This window comes from Balaenoptera musculus, chromosome 11, assembly GCF_009873245.2.
Source record: "Balaenoptera musculus isolate JJ_BM4_2016_0621 chromosome 11, mBalMus1.pri.v3, whole genome shotgun sequence".
Taxonomy (NCBI): domain Eukaryota; kingdom Metazoa; phylum Chordata; class Mammalia; order Artiodactyla; family Balaenopteridae; genus Balaenoptera; species Balaenoptera musculus.
Window position 1 is genome coordinate 22,091,041 of NC_045795.1, and position 26,241 is coordinate 22,117,281.

Sequence of the window (26,241 nt, forward strand, 5' to 3'; positions counted from 1 at the left end):
GTAAAGGGTACATGACATCTATTATAATATTCTCTGTATTTATACTTTAATACTTCATAATTAATTTTAAGTTCAATAAAATAAAATATATTTGCATAAACTTTCACATTATCGTATTAGAAAAATAACAAAAGTAAAAGTAAATATTAGTGCACGTGCAAAGCCCCAAGTATTCACATATTAGTTTTACATGTAATAGAGCCTCTTCCCTTAACAGATATTGCCAGAATTTCTATAGTTTCTAGAAAATAACAAAGAGCAGAGACATAGTCTTTGCCATTAAGTTGCTAAAATGTTAGTTGACAAAACAAAATGTATCTACGGGTAATGATACTGTAGCTTTACCTAGGCCACATGGAAATGGGCTTTCCCTGCAGCATAGTGACAGACATAAGTAAAGACAAGCCTTCTAACATTTTATGTCAAACAAACATACCAGAAAGCTAATACAAGGGGAAAAAATAAAGGCAATGACTTGGAATAGCAATCTAAAGCTTCCTCACTTTGTGAAACAACCATTCAAAATAACTTAGAATTTACCCTAAAAGAAAACTTTGGGGGAAAAAAGTAGTAGGACCCCTTAAGGATTAAGCACAGGAAGTTCTATGTGACCAAATTAGCTCTCCCCAGTATAACTTTTTTCTGTCTCTTCAGTTTATTTTCATTTTTAACTTTTATTGGTGAATAGCTTATTTAGAATACCAAAAGATATGAATATTGTATTTTTATGCATCTAGCACATTTGTTACTTTGTTCATTACTAGAAAGTTAATCCTTTTGTTGCCATTTGGTAGCAACTGTGAAATAGCTATTCCAACCCCCTTATCCAACCCTCCTCTCCTTTGATCACCTCACACTATATGAATTCAAAAAATGATCGTCAGATTGCCTTCCCTGAATGTTTAAAATCTCCCAGATTTAGGACATTTTCCTGAGGTCCTGTTGTCTAGAATGCACTCTGGTTATAAATGTCTTTGTGAGGAGAAGCGCTCTAACTGGCTTCTTTCCCCTGATCTGGTTTGTTTTCTCTTTGGATCTGAAGGGCCAATATAGATAAGAAAGAAGAGAGATTAGCTTTCTTTACTACTTACAAACAGGACAAATTTTATTTCAAATTACTGAGAGGTCATTAGTCACAATTTAAGATTAAACTGTGCAAGGACTGCCCTCTGCTACAATGTAGGTCTGTTGGATCTCATTTCTCCTTGAAATGAAAAAAATAAGGTATATTCTTCACTGAATGACCTTGGTTCACATCTACTTTTCTCTAGCCACAAGACTTTGTAGAAACTACTAAATGGAGTCCAACTCAGGGTAGGCTCGGAGGAATTCCATTGGTGGTAAATAAAAGGAGTGTTTTTAGTCTTTTACTTCAATGTTAATGTATAAAGCTCAGCAAATAGAAGACTTTTCCCCAGCTATCTGCTCTCTTATGTTCTTAGAAAAATTTCCTTTTCTTTCTATCTTTGCTCCTCTTAATACTATCTGGGGGACAAAAAACCCTACAGAATATGAGATCTAGTTTTACCTATTTAAAATAGTCATCCCTTGAAATATTGTTAAAAACATTATTACTTTCCTCTTAGGGACCCAGAGTCATATGATAAATTAAAACGAGCCTTTCAAACCATAATTCAAAAAGAGTCATGTACCACAATGCTCATTGCAGCACTATTTACAATAGGCAGGACATGCAAGCAACCTAAGTGTCCAACGACAGATGAATGGATAAAGAAGACATGGCACATATATACAATGGAATATTACTCAGCCATAAAAAGAAACAAAATTGACTTATTTGTAGTGAGGTGGATGGACCTAGAGTCTGTCATACAGAATGAAGTAAGTCAAAAAGAGAAAAACAAATACCATATGCTAACACATATATATGGAATCTAAAAAAAAAAAATGGTTCTGAAGAACCTAGGGGCAGGACAGGAATAAAGACGCAGACGTAGAGAATGGACTTGAGGACATGGGGAGGGGGAAGGGTAAGTTGGGAAGAAGTGAGAGAGTGGCATTGACATATATACACTACCAAATGTAAAATAGATGGCTAGGAGGAAGCAGCCGCATAGCACAGGGAGATCAGCTTGGTGCTTTGTGACCACCTAGAGGGGTGGGATAGGGAGGGTGGGAGGGAGATGCGACAGGGAGGAGATATGGGGATATATGTATATGTATAGCTGATTCACTTTGTTATACAGCAGAAACTAACACAACAATGTAATGCAATTATACTCCAATAAAAATGTTAAAAAGAAAAAAAAAAGCCTTCCATTATAAAGTCTTAGCCCCAAGTTATCAGTATCAAATCCCCTTTTTCATGAGGAAATTTTATTTCAGAAAATGTAGTGTCTTTCCTTGCTTCAAGTCTAGGTCAGAGCCATCTCAAACCACTGATAGATATCACCAAATTTAAATTTTGGCAGGGGGCGGGGCGGGGAAGCTTAGAGTATATTTGTTCTGTCCTGGAAGGCACTGAATTATTAAGTGATCTACTTTCTTCCCAGTGACCAGCTTTGCAAACGCAGGGATCTCAGGAAGTAACAGTTTTCATTTCACAGTCCTTGAACAACTGTGGTAAGATAAAGAGAGAGAGAGAGAGAGAGGTGCTTCTCTTTACTTAGCAAAATGGTATGTGAAATTAAGTTATATCCCATGGATCACCCCTGTCTGCCCTTGACCTGGCCAGTCTGGGGGCTGCTCCTGTATCTGTGACTACCTCAGTCACCAGTGGTGTCTCTAGATAAGCTTAGACTAACTGAGAAAGGGATAAGCCTGCAGGTATACCTCTCTTATGCCTCCTCCTACCTTTGTGGATATTTGGAGATAATTTAAATAGAGAATTTCTAGGCCAGTGGTTCTCAACCTTAGCTGCATATTCAAATCACCTAGGGGGATTTTTAAAACGCTGGTGTCCATTCCACACTCCAGACAAATTAAACTGGAATCTCTCAGAGTGGGATCCAGGCATCAGAAAATTTTAGAGCTCTGCAGGTGATTCCAATGTGCAGCCAAGTTGTAGAACCACTGCTTCACTTTCAAAGAAATTTGGGGCTCAGGGAAACTGTATTGATTTTATCTTTCCCTCCCATCACCCAGTACACACTTTACCTACCAGATAAAATAATTTAGTTAGGACACTGTTCTTGAATTGCACCTAAAACATTTTTATTGGTTAAATTAAGGTGAGTCTTTTCATGTGGTTTGGAATAGAGAAATCTTAAAAACAATCTTTGATGAAGTTGATCATAGTCTGGTGACCTGAAGTGACAAAAAAATCAGGTAGTAAGTCAGAATTACAACTCAAAACTGGTTCCTAGGTAGAACTGTTGGTATCTCACCACTGCTAGACTTGACTGTGGGTAATATGGCACATTGAAAATGGGAGGAAGAAGAAAGGATAAAGTCTGTGAACTATTTCCTTATTAACCGCTCAGCTGGTAGATGCTATGGCTACTATTTTAAGCTTGTTCGAAGTGTTCTAATATCTTTAGAGCTACACCAGAGTTAAACTATTGTAGGTCTGTAATAAATATTGGCAAGACCAATTGTTCAATACATGACAGCACAGGATGATTTAGCTAATAGAATGCAAGCTTCAGCGCACCACACTTTCAAAGGCCCATTTTAAGACCCATACTTTACTTTTGTGGTTTTTCTTAAATAGTCAAGAGGCACAAGCACTAGATCCACCCATGAATGACAGACCAAATCATTAAAGAGTCCAACATAAAGGATCGTAGCCATTATTACTTTTTAACACTGGGCTCTTGTACCTCTAAGAATTTGGTACATTCCATCCCCTAAGGTTCAGGAGCCCTTAACTGCAGCCAGGCAAGGGATGCCTGGAGCTGCTGGAGGCCTTGCTGAGAAATAAACGGAACAACAGAAAACTGTTTTCTAAATTTCCTTCACTTGCTAATGTGACAAGGTGTCACAAATTGGAAGTTGAGACAAAAGCACCAAGATACAGGAGATGCTGCATTCCAAAGGGGAATAGCCCTTCAACAAAACACACAAAGGAGCTAGCCAAAGAAAGTCCTTACCCACATGAATGGTGTAAAAGGGCTAGGTTTAGAAAGAGAAGTGGATTTTTGGAGAGAATTAAAGTCAGTAACTTTAGAATCAGTGAGGCAAATTCAGAGATTACAAAAGAGATCAGTATAGAAGGAATCAAATCCACAGCGATGTGAACGCTGCGAGCTCTGGCAAAACGCACTGAGGGGGAAACATGTCTGCGTCAAAATGTTTCTACTTCACTCCTTTGTGTTCGATTTCTGAGAGAACTGTCACGTTTTAAGAAGCGAAATTTACCCAATACTTCCACAGCCTCCGGCCTGGGAAGAGTGTATTTTCTTTCTAGGGGAGCTTCCCGTGAAATCCATCTTTCTTATTGAGCCTCAGAGTATGAAACCTGAGACAGGAGCTCAGCCTACCGTCCCATCTCCCATTCGAAACGCCGGCAGCAAAATTAAGTGCAAATACTAATCCGTTCGCAAATCTTCCATTTAGAGTTTACATGAATAACTGTCATTTTGTTTTTTCATGGAACAGGGACTAAAGTCACTCTTGATTTCACTTTGTGGAAGACCATCTCTAATCCCTGCTGAGGATGGAAAGGAATAAAATTTTTAAACGGAAAGGTTACTAGCATAACCCGAGCAAACTGTTAAGTACCTGGAGGCAAGATGGTTAATCTTCAGATTCTGCAGGAATGGGCTGTGACCGTAACGCAGAAGAGAATTGTTTCCGGAGCTAGAAAACAAGAGCATGGAGATGCTGGGGATCGAACCCGGGACCTCATGCATGCTAAGCATGCGCTCTACCACTGAGCTACATCCCCAACGCGCTTCCGTAACCTTTTTTAAACTACCTTCATGAAATAAAACAAATTTACATTTTAAAACAAAATTACTTCGTTCTTTTCTAAACGATACAATTCTCACCTTCTATTTCATAGAACTCTGTTACCAAGGAATTCTTATTAACCTGTATCTTGCAAACATTCAGTGACTGATGAGAATACACTGATCTCGGAAATCTGAGTAGGAAACAGTCTCACAGACCCTCCTTTTCTAAGTGCTTTTCTCGTTTGCCAAAAGATATGTGGGACAAAGGAAAATTCCTTACAGGAAGGATTAAAAAAAAATACTTTGCCAATGACTGTCTTTAATTATGAAACCTACCAAACTATCCCCTCCCCAATTCCCCTCCCCAATTCTGCACCCTAGTCCCGGACTCCAGAAACCGCTATGCAACTATTCTTAGAAAACAAGGAGCCAATGAAGGTATTTCTGTTAGAAAAATAAATTCCTTCCACTCTTAGCAACTGGGAGGGCTAAAGGGTAAAGATGTTGGATTGCTTCCTGAGGCCTCTGATCCTCATTTTATCCAAAGAATACAAATCAAATCCAAGGAATACGAATCCTCGGATCTTGTTCTGATTCTCTGGAAAGAAAAGCCAGGAAGTAAGAAACGTGTTACTTTTAAGACTGAGGCAAAACCTCTGCTTCCGGGTTGCTTTATTTTTCTGCAGAGGGAGTGGTCCTTTGGAATTCAGATCACTCCCTCAACAAGGGTCTCAACAAATCAAGAAGGTTTTATCCCTGCCTAGCTCTGGGAAGTCCCCGGATATGGTAACCTGTGAGCAAACCTGGCAGAATGAATAAGAATGTCAAATAGAAAGGAAACGAAAACTGAGGATACAACATGCCTACAGGAGTGGAAGTGTATGTAGTTCAGAACGGTTTGAGTTGGGAGGTGCAAGGTGGAGATGAAGGCAGAGAAATCAGCTTGACCAAGATGACACCAGCATTTCTCATCTTTTCACCTTGCTAAGAGAACCTAAATTTTATTCATGTAGTAGAGATGGTGGTCCCAGACAGTTTACATAAAACATGAGTCATCTAAAATAATTATGGTTTTTCCATTTCTTTTTGCCAGGGATTGTTTTAATGGTAGATCCATGACCCTCTGGTGGATAAGTTACACTAGGCAATCAGCCTAAAATCTTCGGATTTTTTTCAGGATAAAAAGAGAAACACGTGAGGAGAGCCACACATCTTAATTTAGCATTGCTATTTGATTTTCAAATAGTAGTCTGCAAGCTTGAGAGAAACAGATAAAAATTGTATATTTTTTGTAAATAATGATTATTCCTTTAAGAGAAATGTTAAAAAGGCTTGCTGTGAATATTAGTTACCTATTGCTGAATAATACTCCAAAATGTACAGGGTTAAAAAAAATAATATTTATTATCTCAGATTCTGTGGGTCAGGAACTCCAGTGTGGCTTGGCTGGGTAATTCTGGCACCAGGTGTCCCTTGAAGTTGAACTCAGGGTGTCTACTGTGCATGCAGTGCTCTGAAGGTTGGACTGAGTCTGGAGGATCTGCTTCCAAGATGGCTCATTCACATGTGGGTAGGAAGCCTCAGTTCCCCGTCATGTCTTGGTGACTGACTCAAATGGGAGAAGACTGCACTAGGGTGTGATTACCAGGAGGTAAGGATCATAGGGGGTCTTCTTGAAGGTTAGCTAAGACACTGTGTTATCCTTAATTGTATATCAGTACTTATTACAATACCCAGTGTAAGTAAATATTTGAATCATTTTTAAAATGTAAATGAGTGGAGGGATAGAGAGATAGATGCTTGCATAAATGAATAAACAGGAGAATATTTTCAGTGGCTACTTAGGAAATTTTAAAAGTGAGAAATCATGAAATTTGGCTTCAATCCTCTCAATTCCATTCAAAGAAATGGAAAATGTATAAAAATGTATAACTTATCAAAGCTAACATAAAAAGTTATAGAAAATCTGATTTAATATATTACCATTTTAAAAAACTGAATCAGGAATTGAAGCAAAATTTCCATAAAATTTGATTTCCAGTCTGAGATCAATTTACTGGCATGTTCTATGAAATCATAAAGGAAGCATTAACCTCTGTGTTGTACAAAATATTCTGAAAAACAGAAAAACTATAAATTATTTTAGGAGATTAGTATAATATTGATACAAAAACCCAGTGGAGAAAATACAAGAAGGAAAAATTATAGGACCATTTCACTAATAAGTACAGAGACAAAAACGTATAAAAAACTAGCAAACAGACTTCCAGTGTCTGGTTCCATATATAAGGGGCTGGGAAGTCACCACTCCATTCTATCAAGAAGGAAAAAGCTGAGCAGACTGAAAAATCAACACCTCTTCTTGAATCTATAAGAGAGGTGCAGACACAGGGCAAATGGCTGCCCCCAAGATTGGAGAGATAGACAGGTGAGAATAAAGGGAGTGATGACTTACCTGAGCAGTGACTCACAAGTGGAAACCACAGGAAGAACCAAAACAAGAACTGTAATTGATAAATTGCTTAAGGATCCATGTAAGCAAGTCTGATAGTTAAAAACTCCAGGGACCCTGAGTCATGGCCGGGGCAGGGTGGAGGTGGCATCCCCACACTTCTGCGAGTTTTACCCCTAGGAGTTTTACCAGATTCTAACATTAAATATGCAAATATTGGGGGGAAATTCCTTCATGCTTCCAGCAGAGTGGGGAGAAGAGGAACCATGTTGAGGTATGCCAGAGCACTCTGCTGTTCTTAACAAGGCCTGCCTACTAAAGAATCTACTTAACCAGACCCTAACTTGCTGGGGTTTTGTCAGAGCCTAATTGTCCTGAAGGAAGGGAAATACTCAGTTCCAGCTGGCTCTAGACTTTCACATGAGAGAGGGAAAAACCCAACTCCAGCATACTCTAGCTGTGTTGTCCCACCTAAGTCGGGGCATTTGGGGTGGGGGGTACAACTGAGAAACAGTTGTGAAGTTCACGACCCAGAGGTAAAAGATCATTAAAAGACTAAGACCTAATCATTGGACTAGAGAAAGCTTCTCCTCCCCCAACATCTCACCACTACATTACTAAAGTCCTATATATCCTTTTATCAAGTAAACCATGTCAGGCTATACAGAAAAAATTACAAAACATATCAAAAGGCAAAAAACAATTTCAAGAGACAGAGCAAGAAGAGAACCAGACATTGCAGGGATGTTGGAATTATTAGACCAGAAATTTAAAACAACTATGATTAATATGCTAAAGGATCTAATGAATAAAGTAGATAGTATGCAAGGACAGATAGGCAATGTAAGGAGAAAGATGAAAATCCTAAAACAAACAACGAAAAAAGAAATGCGCAAGATTAAAAACACAGTAACAGAAGGAAGAATGCCTTTGTTAGGTTTATTAGTAGAGTGGACATAACTAAGGAAAGACTCTGAACTTGAGGCTATATCAATAGAAACCTCCAAAACTGAAAAACAAAGAAAACAAAGGCTGGGAAAAAAAAAAAGAACAGAATATCCAAGGACTCTAGGACAAGCACAAATAATATAACATATGCATAATGGGAATACCAGAAGGAAAAGAAAGAGGGAAAGGAGCAGAATATTTGAAACAATAATGACTGAGAATTTCCCCAAATTAATGTCAGACAGCAAACCACAGATCTAGGAAGTTCAGAGAGCACCAAGAAGGATAAATGAAAAAAGAAACAGAAAACTATATATAAGGATATCATTTTCAAACTACAGAAGATCAAATGTAAAGAAAATACTCCTGAAAGAAGTCAGAGGAAAAACAAAACAAAACAAAACAAAACATCTAGCCTATAGAGGAACCAAGGTAAGAATTAATTTGACTTCTATTAAGAAACCATGAAAACAAGAATAGATTAGAGTGAAATATTTAAAGTGTTGAGAGAAAAAACCACAGCCTAGAATTCTGTACCCTGCAAAATTTCAAAAGTGAGGGAGAAATAAAAACTTTCTCGAACAAAAATGGAGGGAATGTGTTCCCTGTAGACCAGTCTTGCAAGACGTGTTAAAGGAAGTTTTTTAGAGACAAGGAAAATCATATAGGTCAGAAATTCAAATCTTCATAAGGAAAGGAAGAATATCAAAGAAGGATATGGGAAGGTAAATAAAAACTTTTATTTTTCTTAGTTGATCTCACAGATAACAGTTTGTTCAAAATTATAATAGCAACAATGTATTTGATTATATGGTTATGCAAATATTGTATATATACTTATGTATGCTTATATATAACTGAAATAAATGATAGCAATAGTACAATAGCTAGGAGGGAGGAAAAGTAGGATTTTTTTTATTACAAGGATATTTACACTACCTGTGAAGAAGTATAGGGTTATTGGAAGGTGAACTTGGATTAATTGTAAATGTATACCACAAACTCTAGAGGGACCACTAAAAAAAGTTAAAGAATTATAACTGATAAGCTAAGAAAGGAGAAAAAAAGGTTTTTGGGGTTCCTCAAAAAATTAAAAATAGAACTACCATATGATACAGCAATTTCACATCTGGGTATACATTATTAATATTGTGATTTATAATAAGAAATGTACATTTGGTCTTCAGCCCTGCTGCTGGCACAGAGCTCCTAAAATCCTCAGAATTTCCTAGGTGATGAGAGAGACAAAGGTGTTTTTGTTATGTTAATGAGGTGAGCTTTGGCCTGCTTCTAGAATTAGGGGCTGGTTGCTAGGAGAACAGTCATGCTATTAAGGGTGCCTTCTATTTCCACAGGCTATTCCTAACCTTTACTACATTTCCAGACCTCCTGTACTGGACTGTGACCAGTTTTTCTGCACAGAAGCGTTGAGTAATGCCAAAGATGCAGTGAGAAATAAAATGGTAACTAGGTTAGTAAGTATGCATAAAGAAATTCCTCTACGGTCATAGGGTGTACCCTTGAATACTGATGTGCAACTACCACATCAATACTAAAAAACATGCTACCTTCTCCTCCCCTTAAAAAAAAATTCCTGAGGGCTTCCCTGGTGGCGCAGTGGTTGAGAGTCTGCCTGCTAATGCAGGGGACACGGGTTCGAGCCCTGGTCTGGGAAGATCCCACATGCCGCGGAGCAGCTGGGCCCGTGAGCCACAACTGCTGAGCCTGCGCGTCTGGAGCCTGTGCCCCGCGACGGGAGGGGCCGCGATGGTGAAAGGCCCGCGCACCGCGATGAAGAGCGGTCCCCGCACCGCGATGAAGAGTGGCCCCCGCTTGCCTCAACTAGAGAAAGCCCTCGCATGAACCGAGCACCCAACACAGCCAAAAATAAAATAAAATAAATAAATAAAGTAGCTATAAAAAAAAAAAAAAAAAAAAAAAATTCCTGAGATATTTTATTTTTACTGATTATTTTCCAGTGGATAGTGGGAATGGATAGGACCTCCTTTAATTGAGCTAAATAATTCTTTGATATGCAGCTGTATTCCCTCTTCCTGGGTGCATTCATAGGATGAATTTACTTGTGAATTGTCCCTCTGGCTTTGTACTACTCACTGCATAATAAGACACCCCAAGGAAGTTTCCAGGAAGCAGGGGAAATGGCGGTGGTTATTTAACAAAACGGAAGAGAAATAAGCACATAGATGGAAAATAGCTCGATTTAAAGGGAATGATAATGGGGGGGAAATGAGAAAGAGCTAAAATATTTTATAATGCAAGGCCAAAGGCTGAATTAGACAACGAAAACGAGAGGACCTATTGGAGATGCCGGGGATCGAACCCGGGGCCTCATACATGCGAAGCATGCGCTCTACCACTGAGCTACATCCCCTGCTGAAGGTCAGGGACCGGGCAGCATTCCTGTCCCTTTAAAATCTCAAAGCGTTGTGCACAATTTTGGGTTTTTTTGTTTCCAACTAGAGAGTAGCCGTCATTGAAGACGAATTACACCTAAAGCCTCTTTCAGATTATATCCAAGTAGCCCCCTTCCGAGACCCGCCGACAACATCCAACTCGTATTGTTACTGCGAACAGAGCCCAATTTTAGTAGCTTCACCACAATTATTCTTATTTTAGTAGTTTCAGCACAATTGTTTTCTCTCCCGTCAGTCAAATCGAACCCCCGGTGGAAAGAACTGAGGGATTTTTCAGGACCCTTTGAAAAATGGTCTACGAGCCAAAACAAAGGCTCATGGAAAATGCGACCCAATTTTTTTGCAGCAGAGTAAGTTGAATGGTCAAATGAATCTTTGGAGCTGCGTCTTCCAACTTGATCCCGCTTAGAGGAGACAAAAAAAAGAAAATTGTCCACATAGATGAAATTGCGAAAATCCTGCCCTAATATTTGTCCCCAGAGGCAACGGCTTGTCCCACAGAGACCTTCTAGCCCACCTGACCACAGATAACCGGAGTGGTTATCTGTGAACTTTGGCTTCATGAAGAATCTTAGATTTAAAGAAGCCCTCATTCCCTTGTTTCCCCCTTTCCTTTATCCAGTGGCCAGCTTCTCGTTCCGCAGGCTACTTTACCCCGTGGAAGAATGAACCTGGACAAGACCTCCTAAACCAGCATCCGGGTTCGGAGCGCTTCTGCACCGCAGCCCCGCTGCACTACTACAATCTACTGAAAGGGCTTTTCTGACCCCAGACCCAGCTGCAGTGATTTTTGTCTCTCACTTCAGAAGTCATACAGCAGAGAACAGAAACTCTTCAATAGTGAAAATGTCACTACCAAAGGCACGATTCATGATGATAAATTGGACTTCATTAAAATTAAAAATTACTGCTGCTCTGCGAAAGACACTCTTAAGCCATGGGCTGGGAGAAAATATTTGCAAAACACGTATCTGATAAAGGGATGGGATCTAAAATATACAAAGAACTCTAAAAACTCAACAAGAAAATGAAAAGCCGATTATAAATCAGGCAACGTATCTGAACAGATACGTCATCAAAGAAGAAACACAGATGACAGATAACCATATAAAATGATGCTCCACGTCGTACATCATCAGGGAATTGTAAATTAAAGCAACAATGAGATACTACTACACACCTACTGGAATAGCCAAAATTCAGAACACTGACAACACCAAATGCTAGGGAGTTGTACAAACCCTACTCCATTAGTTTCCCTCAGATATTTACCTTCCCACAGTTTTCTGCCCTCAAAAGCCTTTAAAACCCTTTTCCTTTATCTCATCACTTCTCTACAAATTTATTTTTCTTTCCGAAGACACTATAAAAGCTCAGGGCTAACTACCCCTTTGAGTCATTTATCACTGAATCCTCCCATGTGTATGCATGATTCATGCATTAATAAACTTCTGTTTCTCTCTTCTTAATCTGTTTTTTGTCGGTTTAATTTGCACAGTTCCAATCAACGAAGCAAAGATGGGTAGAGGAAAAGATGTTTTTTCCCCTCTCCTACACTACTTTATCATCCTAAATCCCAGCTCGAGAATATTGAAGAGCCAACAGCCAACCAATGAGGGAAAATATACAATGTGCCTTTATTGTTTAAGCCACTGAGATTTTGTGGATGTTTTCTTTTACATCATGATCAAGCCTAAGCTGAGTGACACGGGGAAATTATGCCTTTTGTTATATGAATAGCAATTCTATTTTCCCAGTCTGAATTTTTCATTGACTTTGCTTGTGGCTTTTTACTTTGTTTTACAGGAGGCTTTGTTTTGTTCTGTTTTACTCTATTATTATTCAAATTACACATATTTATTGCAGAAAATTTGGAAAGTAAGAAAAGGATAAAACTACTAAACAAACTCTACTTACACTCTTACCACTCTTTCAGAAGCTCTCTTGAAATCAAATTTGTCAAAATTTTCCTTTAAATAATTTTGGAGTTTTGAATCACAATTGATTCAGTAGCCTTCCCCACTCCAAAGTTATTAAAAATTTCACATGTGTTTTTGAAGTACTTGTTTTCATAAATCTCAAACACCATTTAGAATTCATCCTGCTGTGAGTTGTGGGATATGGAGTCAAAACTTTTTTTCCAGGTAACTACCCAGTTTTTGCCACACCAATTATTAAATAGTCCATTTTTATCCATAATGGGGGATTATAACCCATTGTGCTCAGTAATTACCGTCAGAAATAAAGTATGGATACATAATATTTGAATTGTGCAATTTATCTAACAGACACACACAGAACTCCTGATGAGAACACAGTTCCCTCATAATCAAAATAACATTATACCAATTAGAAGACTCTAAAGCCCAACTAATATTCTTTGTTTTACTCTCCTCCCTCCTTTTTTTTCCCTGAAAGATATTGTAACTCTCTTTCTTTTCAAATGTGTATCTGAATTTCCTTTCAGATGTAAATTTTACCTTGTTTATGATAAAGTCCTTTGTTGAAAATATGTATATCTGAATCTCTTTTCAAATATATATTTTATCTTTTTACTGTGACACACTGTTTTCAAAGCATATACGTACTTGAATAGCTTTTTTAAAGTATATATCAACCTTTTGAAGTTGACTTTCTTGTGAACAGAAGGATCTCTCTCCCCAGTGGCTCCCAAAGTAATTCTTGAAAACTGAGGGATTCAGAGTCTTGTGGAAATGTGACCACTGACTTAGAAATTTTAAATATGGCTTTCTGTATACAGGAAGTAATGGGGGGAATATCCACTGGCAGAAATATCCAATGGCATGTTTCCTCTCAAGTCTTAACACATGCATTTTTATGAGTGAATGATTTGGGTAGAAGACAATCTCTGTCATTCACAGGAAAACATATATTAGTCTTTAGGTATAGGAAAGATAAAGGATGGTAAAAGGATATTAAATATTAGCACTTTATCAGAAGGAATTCAGGTAACCTTACAGAGTGGCAATTTACCAGTATTTGCACATAGCCACTCCTGGACTGTAGTCCTCAATAAGTTCCCAAATAAAACTGAAACTCATAGCTCCCGCATTGTGCATTTTTATTTCAGTTGACACATGTCGACTGGAAAAAAAAAAAAAAACACACAATGTGAGAGTTGTGAGTTAAGTTTTATTTGGGGCAAAGTGAGGACTATAGCCCAGGAGACAGTGTCTCAGATAGCTCTGAGGAACGGCTCCAAAGACGTAGGGGGGAAGGTCAGTATTATATAAGATTTTGGTGAAGGGGGTATGTGCAGTTAAGTACACATTTTGGCAGAGGTTTGCTGCTAGTCAGGAGGAGCAGATGTCACCATTAATGATTTTAGTGCTTTTCTAGATATGACAAGATGTAAGAATTTGGGCTCATAAAATCTCCTGAAAATATCTAACTATTTGAAGGCCTGTTGTGCCAGTTTTTCCCAGAGCACCGAGTGCGTCATTTCTGATCTCCACTCCAAACTCCTTTCAGGGTGTGTTGAAGGTCAGTGGCTGCAGTGGCTAGTGATTTAATCCTTGTAGAGACAGACGGCAAGTGCCAATTTTTAGTTGGCACACCTCACAAATATGAGTGAAATTTTGCATATAGATTTTGAGTTGAGTTACAAAACTGCTCTAATTTGCACATCTATATATTTTCTTCTGTTTATTCAAATGCATTAATCCTTAGAACTCTGGTGTCCAATATGGTAGCCACTAGCACATGTGATTCTTGAGTACTTGAAATATGACCAGTCCAACTTGAGATGTACTGTAACTGTAAAGTACACAGCAGATTTCAAAGACTTAGTAAGAAAAAAAAAGAATGTAAATTATCTAGGTAATATGCCTTCATATGGATTATTTATTGAGATGATAATATTTTAGATATAGTGAATTAAATAAAATATGTTTTTAACTTCACTTTTTTTTCCACTGTGACTACTAGAAAATTTTAAATTATATATGTGGTTGGCATTTGTGGCTCATATTATATTGGGCAGTGCTTCCCAATTTACCGTGCTTTTGCTTATATCAGGAATGTACAAGACCCCACTTGGAATCCAGTTTGCTTCTGTCACAATGTAATGATTTACCAGGGACAATGGACATGATCCTAGTTGTGCTTTACACCAAGACGCAGAGGCAAATTAAAGACAGCCCCATTTCCCCACCCCACACATTTCTCTCCCTCATTGAGACCTGTCACTTTTCTGTTTCCTATTCTTTATTCTGGCAGTCAGATGAATCTATTGGACAAACTGAGAGACAAGTTCTTCCCAACAAATGGGGTCCTTCCAAGTTCAAATTCTACTTCATGGGATTTCTGTGAACATGAACAAAACTCTCATATGGTCAGAAGCGGGCAAAAAGGAGATGAGATACCAATCACCTCACCTAGATTTCTAAGCATTTCCCGGGATTTCTAAGGAAGTTCAAGGAACATTATACTATCTGGAGTCCAAGATCAGTCTAGCTTAATACACATTTTTTCTGGGAATACCGTTAATGAGTTCCCAATCTTCAAATCACAATAAGCCCTTTTACATTCTCGCTCTACATACTGTCTCTCTTTTCCATAATAATAAAACCCCTCCCAATCACAGATTGCTGCAGAGTTGCCATCTTAGGGATCACTGTGGTTGCCAAATACCTCCACAAGACTCCATCTTAAATTTGCAGGCATCTTAATCGTGTCCAAACCCAAGCTACTACTCGTTCCAAGCTCGATCTAACACCCACAAAGCAAAAGCACAACAGACTGCAAACATGCAGAAGGGGATTCATTATTCTCCGCGCACATTCCATGATCAGAACCCCCATCCCCACTGCCTTTCCTGTTTACTTGGGCGAAGGTATCAAACATTTAAGATTAATCCGCTTGTTTCTGGCAGTTCACAGCCCAGAGAAAGGACACTTTTTGGGGATGTTAGGGAAGAAAAGCTCACTTTCGCCCGAACAGGGACTTGAACCCTGGACCCTCAGATTAAAAGTCTGATGCTCTACCGACTGAGCTACCCGGGCCCACAGGCGGTAAAATCTCTCACGGCCTAGTAAAGGTAAGTTCGTTAGGTTAGTTTCAATTTTGAGTTCTCAAAGCGTTAAAAAAAAGTCGCCGGCACAAGTACCTCACATACTCAAGCCAAAAGCAGCAGGCAGATCTCACTTCTACACTAACTTGCTGCCACCACAACAGACAACAAGTTTGAAACAATTTGACTTCCCTCAAAAATCCAGCGCTCTGAGGAGCTACCTCAGCTATGGAAAGAGCCCCACGATGCTCTCAAAAGCCAACAGTTTGGGTAAAAATGAGTGGGATCTTCTTGTGGGACAAAAGTTTGCTGCTCACTTCCCTAAAATCACGTAAAGCCAACATTTTCTTATACCTATAGGATGCAAAGAAGAGAGGTGGAGCTTGGACACGTCCTTCCTACCCATCTACCCAAATCCTATTCATGTTTAGAGATCCATATTCAAGCCTTCTTCTCCCTACTTTGCTAACTCCAACCTCGCCTCCTCCCTCTTCCCATTCACGCACTGCTTCGCCTTTCCGCTCTGGTCCACTCTGACACCTCCTGCGTGAGATCTTCCCAATAACTCAGTCCACTCCATCCAGGTTCCGGGTTTTTGACACTCCAGTCAGGGTTTCCCAAACCTGCCAGATTTTGAGTCTGCGGAGCTTTCTAATAGTATAAATTACTGTCCGGCCTCTTCTAAAATATGCTTTCGGACTTCATCCAAAATTCATATCTGGGTTACCTGTCGGACAAAATAGGCGGAAAGTGTTTTTGCGCCTGAGTGCCTGAGGTGTGAGATGCTCTCTAGGCATACAAAGTGCTAGTTCCTTTCCCAGCCCACACATTTCCCTGCTCTCTCACATTCCGGAGAGAATTCCGTCCGAAAGAGGTTGTGTATTCTGTTTCTTCCTCCCTCTTCCCTCCTCCTTCTGTCTTTCAAAACAGAACCTCAATAAGGAAAGCAGTTGCCGGGTCCCGATCGTGTTGCTGCCCTAGGTTTGCTAGACACACTCTGTCGCTCTGCATTTCTTGGTAGGTTTTGTGAATTCTTTCCGCTCTGTCATCTCTTTCCTTCCGGAAGGACCTAAATCCCCTTCTATCCGCCCCATCCCTACCCCACTCCCGCAATATTAACGTTGAGGACTTCTCTGGTGGCGCAGTGGTTAAGAATCCGCCTGCCAAAGCTGATCAGAAGAGTTCGAGCCCTGGTTCGGGCAGATCGCACATGCCGCGGAGCAACTAAGCGCGAGCGCTACAATTAGCCTGCGCTCTAAAGCCCGCGAGCCACAACTACTGAGCCCACGTGCTACAAATACTGAAGCCCAACAGATAAAATACTTAACTTTTCTTCTTTGTTTTCTTCTGCATTATCTCTGTGGTCTTTTAGGCAGCTTTGGAGGCACAGGAGGATGAAGTTGGGGGAAAAGAGGAATTTGAAGAGAAGGAAAATGCCCCATTCCTGGGACTTTCCTTGGTGAGGGAATGGAAATGCCTTCCTGAGAGCTAGCTGTGGAGCAGACTTTGAAGCAAGCTGAGAGAAGTAGGGAAGATACCCGAAGCAGAAACAAAGAGCCGCAAGGTCCGAAATCAATCTAAAGCCAGCCATTCTTTTGTTTTCCTGCAATGTATACCAATGACTCCTAATTCTCCAATTCCAATGGGTCTCTTTCAGTCCGTGTGCTACTCTCATCTCAGGGGACTTCTCTTCCATAGCCACGTGAAAATCCAGGTCTCTAGATGAAAGCTATCTGCTGAATTATAGACTCAGGTATGACCTTGCTTACCAGACATCTTCATCATCATGAAGTTGCTTCCTACACATTCAAATTCATCTCATGTTCAAACAGTGCCAGAACCAGTGATTATCTGTGGCAGACACTTACCCCTTTTCCTTTAGTAGCTGAAGGTTTTCTGTCTTCTCTTTCCATCTGGACCTATATTTCCAGAGGTAACTTTTTGAGTGCTCTTCTTTGTACTCACTGCCCTGAATTTTTTGCTAGGTCTCTGGCAGTCAGGAGCAGTGGAGGTACAGTCCCCTGCTGTGATGATGTGGGAAACTGGTGGTACCATGGAGATGACCAGAGAAGGAGTAACAAATCCCAAGGTCCAAGCTGAAGCCACTTGAGGCACACCGACCATCAGGGAGCCAAAGGTGAACCTTAGAGGTCCTAGGTATTAGTTATTTCCTTTCCCTGGGAAAAGTGCCCAGAATATGGATTCCCTTGGGGGCTACAGTGTCTACAGTCCCAGTGCCCTTCAGAGACTTTCTGTCTTTCATGATTCTGCCCACTGCCTTCATTTATCTGAGACCGTATGGAGGCTCCATGTTTAATCCAGTGAGTATGAAGAGGAAGACAGAGAAGATGCATCAGTGTTCCTGGCACGGAAAACACCAAGGGCAAGCTTTTGTTCTCTGCCAGGAGCTGCTAGGAGCCACTGGAAGGAAAATAAAGAGGACAACAGATAATTCACTCAAAAAGGAATTTAAAAGCAGTCTCTACTTGGCATCTGCCCTAAAATAGACACTGCTTTGTAAAAGCATTTCTCAACTGGGAGGGTCCAAAAACGATGCCCTTGGATGTCTGTGCTTTAGGTGTTTTTAGCAGCTGCTGGGTAAACTGGGCATCCTAAGGTCCAGTGTCTGTGGAGTCCTGTCTTCTTCATCTTCCTCTGTGAGTTGCTAATCCTACCCTCTCAGCCCTCCTAGCCTTTGAGAGGCTAAATGGAAATCTTTTTTGTTTGTACACACGAACAAGCTTCCCTCCCTCCGCAAAATTCAGCTTTTACATTATTCTACTCCTTTGATACACAAACTAGCATCCAAAAAAAAAAATTGAAAATGGAACTGATTTTGATATATTCACCTAATGTAGAATTATGTATAGCAACAAAGTTGTTCTATAATTTTAATTAGCTCTTTGTTTATACCAATAGTGTTTATTTTAGGAAACACAAGAAATTTATGCATCCATCTGTTTTTATCCCTCCCTCTTCATCTCCCCAACCCTGCACACACTACCCCTTTGGTTGCATCTCAGAAATCTTTGGTGTGATGTTAAATCACGTATTCCACCTTATGACTTTATTTAAAATTCTAAAAACAAGAAACTGGAATTCAGTGGGCAAATGTAGGAAATGTAGAAGGGAAGACATTTTAATTCATTACTCGCCAAAATCCTTGCGGTTTTATTTCAGCCAGGAGTGTGTGTATGGGGTTGGGTGTTTTCTACTACATGGCCCGTGAAAATCTCCAGTGAGACCCAATTTATCATCTGCCAAAATCCAGCTTCTAACAAAAAATTTTAACGCCTTAAGCCTAATTTCCACCCAAATCAAACTATTCCTGCCACCTAATAGCTTCCAACCCTGAAACTTCCAACAATGTTCCCAGTGTTCACGTTGACAGTCTCGTCATTCCTTAGCGCTGCTGTTTGGGTTGTTCAATGTTCTCTCAGTCACTCACTCAGAAAGATTTGGGATCCACTTCCCCCACCTCAACTGCTTGCGTCCAGTAATGGATGGAGGGGTGGAGGGAAAGGAGGTGGGGATGAGAAGGGGGAGGCAGGGCAGTCAGGTGAAAGCTTTTCTCTTGTCTGTTAGATGATGCAGATCTGACTGCTCATACAACTAAAAGAACTAAAAGAATAGGGCTGTTTATCTTCCCCTTTATTCTGTCCTTTTTCTGTCCTGTCTTTATTTGCATATGCCAGTTGTGGTGGCAGGCTTCTTGCTTTGGAAGTGAAATGTCTGATGGGAATGTCTTTCTTTTCCTTTCTTCCCTTCTTCCCTCCTTCCCTCTCTTCCTTCCTTTCTTTCTTCCTTCCTTCCTCCCTCCCTTCTTTCCTTCCTTCCTCCCTCCCTCCCTCCCTTCCTTCCTTCCTTCCTCTCTTCCTCTCTTTCTCTCTCCTTCTTCTTGTCTTCATTTTGCTGATGCCCCGCCCTGGGAGGTGGTAAGCCAGAGGCAGTAAAAATGGGAAAACTATAAAAGCAATCCACTGCCCTTTTTCGCAGAGGATATGAGAAAAGGGGTTGATAAAACCTAAGTGGAGGTGCCAGGGATTGAACCAGGGACCTCGTACATGCGAAGCACACGCTCTACCACTGAGCTACACCCCCCTACTTCTATTTTCTTCTGGCTGTTTCATAAAATGTTACTTCTCCGTCTTTTTTTTTTTTTGTAAGCTAAGAGTTGGCTGGAGAAAGTCTACCAGGTTAAATTACACTATTTCTGAAATTACTAAACTGGATACAGTCTAGTGGCTTCTCCCTGGACTGCAGTTATTTAATTAACCCAGGAACAGTTGAAAGAATAATGCTTTCTAAGAGATAATTGACTGAGAATGTCTTACTTTTTTTTTTCTTCTCTCTTTCTGTTCTTTTTCCTTCATGCTCCTCAATAATACTACCAATGGATTTGATTGCTCAAGCTTGATGATGTGAATCTGCCATGTTTGTCGTTTTGGGTTCAGGAAATCCTGAATGAGCCAGATCTTTCTTTTTTGTTTCCTTCAATTAAATGTTCCTTGGGAAGACAGACATCACCAATGATGATGAGGCCTTAGAGTGGAAAGGGATCAGGAGCAAATGGGTATGAAGTTAATTTTGCTATGAGCAAGAAAAAGTGAGTTAGGGAATATAAAGAGGAAAGTGGGAAACGTTTGTGCCAACATGGTTTAAGAGAATAAAAGAAAAGGGCAGGAATAAAGGTGCTAGAAACCGAACCCAGTACTTCATTTCGTGCACTCTATTCTCACATAATCCAAGAAATTCGGAAAAATACCTGTCCCTACTGATTTCCATTATTTGCTACTGGTTCTCCAAGAATAAGTCTAGAAATGAAAAGCAAGGATTTAGAAATTTTAGAGGATCTTGTAATTGCTTTCAATCCCAAGTGCGTGATCAGAGGACTTGACTCATTTTAATAGTGTGTAGCTCTAATGGGGTGCTGTCCAACTTGCTTGGTGTATAGAATGTGGAGAGGGAAGCATACTACAACGGGAGAGACAACACTTTATTCAACTTAGGCTTTCAGCTGGCACTCTTACACATAAAGGTAGGTTAACAAGAGAAAAACAGAGCTTGTTAATGTGTGCAACAGGCATCACGCAGAAGAAACCTAAACAAAAAGTAACTCAAAGTGGCGGCTTAGCACCGCCGCTAATGAAGTATATTCAACAAAGAACAGTAAATTTGTAGACAAATGACAGGATCGAGGAATGCTGTTTTCATCTTCCAAGGGCAGAAAACTGTGGGAAATTAAATATATGGGAGAAAACTAGTGGAGTAAGATTTGTTTGCAGATTCCTCTGGTGTGTCTCTGGGCTGATAAGAGTTTGTCTCCAGTAAAAGGAGAATTTATATCCTGCCTTTGGGCGGATATGGGAGGGTAGAGAGAGCTTTTTTGTATGTTTTTTTGCATCTTAATTAACTTCAGCCCAAAATAATTTTCATGTCAAAGAGGCATATTTTGCATGACATATTCTGGTTTCATACATAGTCATGTGCAGAGGGAGCATGTTACAGTGTGTGATATATTAGAGCTAATTTGTCACTTCGACTCAAAAGTGCATGAAGATCTGAGAAATTATGAGTATGTTTTCTATATCTTATCATATTTAAATCCTTTTAAGTTGCTTTTTAAATTTACAGTTTGATGTTATTAGTTTAAAAAGCCATTTAAAATTACATTATTTCTACTTAAACTAACTTACTGAATGCTAAACTAGATGTATTTCACTTTATTTTATTTTATTTTTTAATTTTCTGGCGGCGGCGCGCGGCTTGCAGGATCTTAATTCCCCAACCAGGGATTTAACCCAAGACCTCAGCAGCGAAAGCGCTGGACCGCCAGGGAATTCCCATATTTCACTTCTTTTTTTTTTTTTTCCCCCCGCAAAATAAGGAGGTAGCTCAATATGGTGAGGATAGAAGTGATTCCAAAAAGCGAAGGCCAGTTTTAGGTAGAAATACGAACACTAGAGCGCGTGCTTAGCATGCTCGAGGCCCCGGGTTCAATCCCCGGCACCTCCAATCGCAGGCGAGTGTTTCTCCTTCCACGTAAGGAGACCAAGGAACCCGGGGCCTCGAGCATGCTAAGCACGCGCTCTACCACTGAGCTACACCCCCTTACTCTTTGTACTTTTGGAATAAAATTTAATGGCAATATTTATCTATCTTTAATGGCAATACCGCCTTGTGTTTCCAGAACCTGAAATTGTTAGTACAAAAATCCCTTATGTACGATTCCATTATTTCTGAAATTCCTTTATTGCATTCTCTTCCCAGGCTACATGAAGAGAAAGGTATCTTCATGCTAGGCAGAAAGGTACATTCCTAGGATCTATTCACACCTGTCAACCTACAAGAGGTGAATAGAAGAAGGAAAAGAAGAGCCTAGAATCAGTGACACTCAAGGAACAACTGGGAGAACTAGCCCCACAACTTAATTTCTTCATACAGATCCCCATTGTAAGAATATGCTGTCACCTAGAATATCATTGTGTCAGAATATAAGAAAGTGCTTAAAGATGATAGAATGCTCAACAGATTATAGTATCTTTGAGACAATCTTGGAAACACTGAGCATTAAAATGAATAAGAAACAATAAAGGAATACAACGTAGTGGATGAAATAAGACTGCTAGACCAGAGAGTTGACTGAAATACTAGGTCTGAGTGAGGAGATGGCCAGCGTCAAAGGATCCTCAACTTTTGCTCTGAGGATGGTAAGAATGACTCTGTTGTCTGTTACAGAACATGGGGACTTCAAAATTTCAGCCTGAATTGAGAGGCCAGTGGCTCAAACAGATTACTCAGACACTTGTTGAATTAAAGTTCTAAAATCACATGTATTTTGGCTAGAGTAAGATTCCATAAGTTCATTGTGGGTTCATTCATAGAAAAATCTAGAGCAATTTTGTGACCTTCAGTGTTGCCTAAAGGATTAGTGGGCTAGAAGACATAAGAAACCCCAAAACCCTTGAAATAAGGCAATTATAACTTTCTCTCTAGATTTCTGTCGTGGCTCCATTACTTGAATAGACAGGAAGCTCTGGGAGCAGCAGTATTTTCCCAGCACACACCAGGCACTGATCGCTAGCTTATCACCTTCTAGAATATGGTGGAGGAAAAGCTAAGGAAACAAAAATGTGGCTCATGTTTTTAGTAGGATGATGTTTCCTTTAAGTGAAATTACCTGTAAGTCCCATGTTCTTCACTATAGAAAATGTACATTGCTTCCCCCACCCTCACCAAACTTGAGGAATTGGGGATGGGTCTTTCCACTTTTTAATTTTTCATATTTATGCCCTTTAATTTATTGATTTCAAACTTTTCCCAAATCTAAGAGCAAGTGCACTTGAACTGAATCAAGAAGCCTCTTCCCAGTGAGTGATAGATGATGAGCATCACTTACTGCCAGGTGTTGGAGAGTTTGAGTTTTGAGGCATTGAAACTTGCTGGGTTTCCCAAGGGCAAGTTGAAATCCTGCTCACAGAATTCTCGGTTGAGTTCTGACTGTGGTCAATATGACACATTTATTTTTTCAAACTTTCAAAATAAAAAACAGTGCTTGTTTAATGTAGCTGGAGGTAACAAGTGGATAATAGTAATAACAATGGGTTACATTAAATGATTATATCACCTCCTTGATAAACAGACTCCCTAAGAGGTGAAGTAATTAGTTGGCCACTAGTTCACAGCCAACATGTAACAGGGCAAGTTTCAAAGCCAAGCAGATTTCCTAGAACACCTGCTCCAGATCCTTCTTTACAGTCAGGAATCCTGAAGTCAAAAGACAGATAGAATGACTTTTGGATTCATTTCCATTTGAAAATGTCATTATCACTCACAGGGAAAGGGGTGGCCCTACATAATTTCTTAATGTTGAGCAGCTCTCAATGCTGTGGGGAAATTAGAAAGAAGGGAATGAATTCATAATATGTACCACGAAATAAAACACCTTAAATGCAGCAATATGGCCTGCAAACCCTGCTGTGACTTTTTGTAGGGGACGCTACAGTTCTGGTTCTGGACGCCTCAAGGAACGGAGGACAGAAAGACAGGAGAGAGGAAAACAAAGTATTCCTGAGAGTGAGGCATTATAGCATCTCTTTCAAATGGAATTTTCTCTGCAATAAAGAGAATGCCAAGGAGTTTGCGACTAGGACAATATCTACCAAATAAATTAGTTGAATACATGTCCACTAGCTAGACCTGTAGATTCGGGTAGTTCACTGGGTAAGTTTCAGAATTTTTAATCTGGGGAAACAAAGTTTGAATCCCTAGGGGTTCAGGTCCCGTGTGTTTACATTTATTCTCCAGTTATTTCTAATTGGCAAAAGGCTACTGAAATCTTGTCTGCTTGATGTTCTGTGTATTTATAATGGACTCTTCTACCCTAGTGGCTGGTAAACTGTTGCGTTCCAGCTCAGAATGGTTTTGGAAAGTTTCATGGATGTGCATGTCATCCTTGCGCAGAGGCCATGGGAATTTTCTCTGTATCTTTCCAGTTTTAGTATAAGTGCTGCCGAAAGGAGTACCGTTTTTTATTTTTAAAGGTGAAAAATAAAACGAAAAATAGTATTGCGTGACACGTGAAGTTTATATGAAATTCAAATTTCGGTGTCCATATATAAAGTTTTATTCGAACACAGCCACTTTATTTACACATGGTCTACGGCTACTTTCGGGCTCTCAGGGAGAGTAATTGCAACAGAGGCCGCACGTGGCACCCTTTTCCCTTCCCACTGCTGCTGTGCGCACTACGCATTGCAGCGACTCAGTGATCTTTCCACAAGTTTTTCAGTGTCCCGTGCATCTCTGAACCATAACATTTTATTGTTCTTACTTTTATTAGTAGTGCTTGCACATCATGTGAAAACAAAACAAAACAAAACAAAAAGTGTGAACTGTGGCGCAACCTTGTTTTTATTGTGCAATTAGGCTTTAGCATGCTAAAGGAATTCAACATTCGTGGGCATCATCCGAGTGAATAGGTACCGGTCCGCGGCCTGTTACGTACCAGGCCGCACAGAAGGAGGTGAGCGGCCGGCGAGCGAGCGAAACTTCATCTGTCGCTGCCCGTCGCTCCCCACCGCTCTCCATCGCTCGCAGTACCGCCTGAACCATCCACACCCCCGTCCGTGGAAAAATTGTCTTCCACGAAACCGGTCCCTGATGCCAAAAATGTTGGAGGCTGCTGCATTACGACATTCCTTATTAATGCCCAGGAAGGAAACTCACCCTTGGCATCAACTAAAAACCCTTAATATGCCGAAACCCGGGATCGAACCAGGGACCTTTAGATCTTCAGTCTAACGCTCTCCCAACTGAGCTATTTCGGCCACCGGGAAAGTCTTTGTTCCTGACATTTCTTTTTTAATATTTAGATTGTTTTCAACTTCCGTTTTTAGACGTTTTCAGATTCCTTAAGCATGGCTGCCTAATTGTCCAATATACTTGCCTATCCGGAAAGACCTGGAATCTATTGCCTTCCACGTATGCCAGTTGCATCCAATTCCTGGCAGTATTGGATGAACACGTAAAGGTGGGAGAATTTGAAAAGAGGTAATAATGAGGGATTCAATAGAAAGCCTTTCCGCTCCTTCACATCCTGTCAGTTGACCCAGGTACGGCTCAGAAACTAAAGAAAATATTATGGGGCGGGTCCCTTATTTTTCTCTTCTTTTCTTTCATCTCTCACAATCTCCAAAAATGCTGAGAAGTGGAGTCCAATGATGCTGTGAATTTGCTAAAAGAATACCATATACATAAATATTACCAGACTAAACACTCGAGACAATATTCCCAAACTGACAGGAAAGCAACTGTCACAAAATTTAGAAAATTTGAAACGGCATATCTCATCATAACAGAATTTCTTCACAAAAATTCCTTCAAAAATGAAAATGAGACTACAACCAAATCAGCTTTCGATTGGCTCCTTCGTTAGCCAGGCAAGGAAATCATTTAGCACTGTGAGGTAATAAACAGTGCACAGCATCATTTCATATTCAAGTATAAATAGAATATATGAGCAGGGCCTACACACATGAGTAATTTGCATGAGAAAGTAGCTTATGTTCCCATGGCTCCTACACTTGGTACAATCCTCCATTCTTCAATCTACCTCTATAGCTTCATAGGGAGTTCCTACAACTAAAGAAGAAGAAGAAGAAAAAAAAAAGAACCAGACCTGGTTTATAGGTGGTTCTGCTCATATACTGGGACCACACAAAGGTGAGCAGCTTCCATAGTACCTGAATGTTGGTGGTGAAGGTAAACTCTCTCAGTGGGCGTTACTTCAAGCAGGGCACATGACTGTTCATTTTGCTTGTAGGGTAGGGATCTACACTAATTCATGAGAGGTGGCTAATAGTTTGGCTGGTGATTAGGGGCTTGGAAAGAAAATTATTGAAAAAGTGGTGACAGAGAGGTCTGGGAAAGAGGCGGGTAGATAGAATTCCCCAAATGTGCAGAGTCTAAGGATATTTGTTTCCATGTAAATGCCCTCCAGAGACCAACCTCCTCAGA

At 40.0% G+C, this 26,241-nt stretch overlaps 6 non-coding genes across 6 annotated transcripts; all 6 read right to left on the reverse strand.

Moving 5' to 3' along the window:
- Positions 1-4,777: 4,777 nt before the first annotated feature.
- Positions 4,778-4,849, reverse strand: TRNAA-AGC. Its single transcript has one exon. It is a non-coding gene; the product is annotated as a tRNA-Ala (tRNA).
- A 5,727-nt stretch (positions 4,850-10,576) lies between these two features.
- TRNAA-CGC lies at positions 10,577-10,648 on the reverse strand. The gene has a single exon. It is a non-coding gene; the product is annotated as a tRNA-Ala (tRNA).
- Positions 10,649-15,642: 4,994 nt separating this feature from the next.
- TRNAK-UUU lies at positions 15,643-15,715 on the reverse strand. Its single transcript has one exon. It is a non-coding gene; the product is annotated as a tRNA-Lys (tRNA).
- A 4,037-nt stretch (positions 15,716-19,752) lies between these two features.
- On the reverse strand, positions 19,753-19,824 carry TRNAA-CGC. Its single transcript has one exon. It is a non-coding gene; the product is annotated as a tRNA-Ala (tRNA).
- A 4,317-nt stretch (positions 19,825-24,141) lies between these two features.
- On the reverse strand, positions 24,142-24,248 carry LOC118904562. The gene has a single exon (XR_005022016.1). It is a non-coding gene; the product is annotated as a U6 spliceosomal RNA (small nuclear RNA).
- Positions 24,249-24,979: 731 nt separating this feature from the next.
- TRNAF-GAA lies at positions 24,980-25,052 on the reverse strand. The gene has a single exon. It is a non-coding gene; the product is annotated as a tRNA-Phe (tRNA).
- Between the last annotated feature and the right edge of the window lie 1,189 nt (positions 25,053-26,241).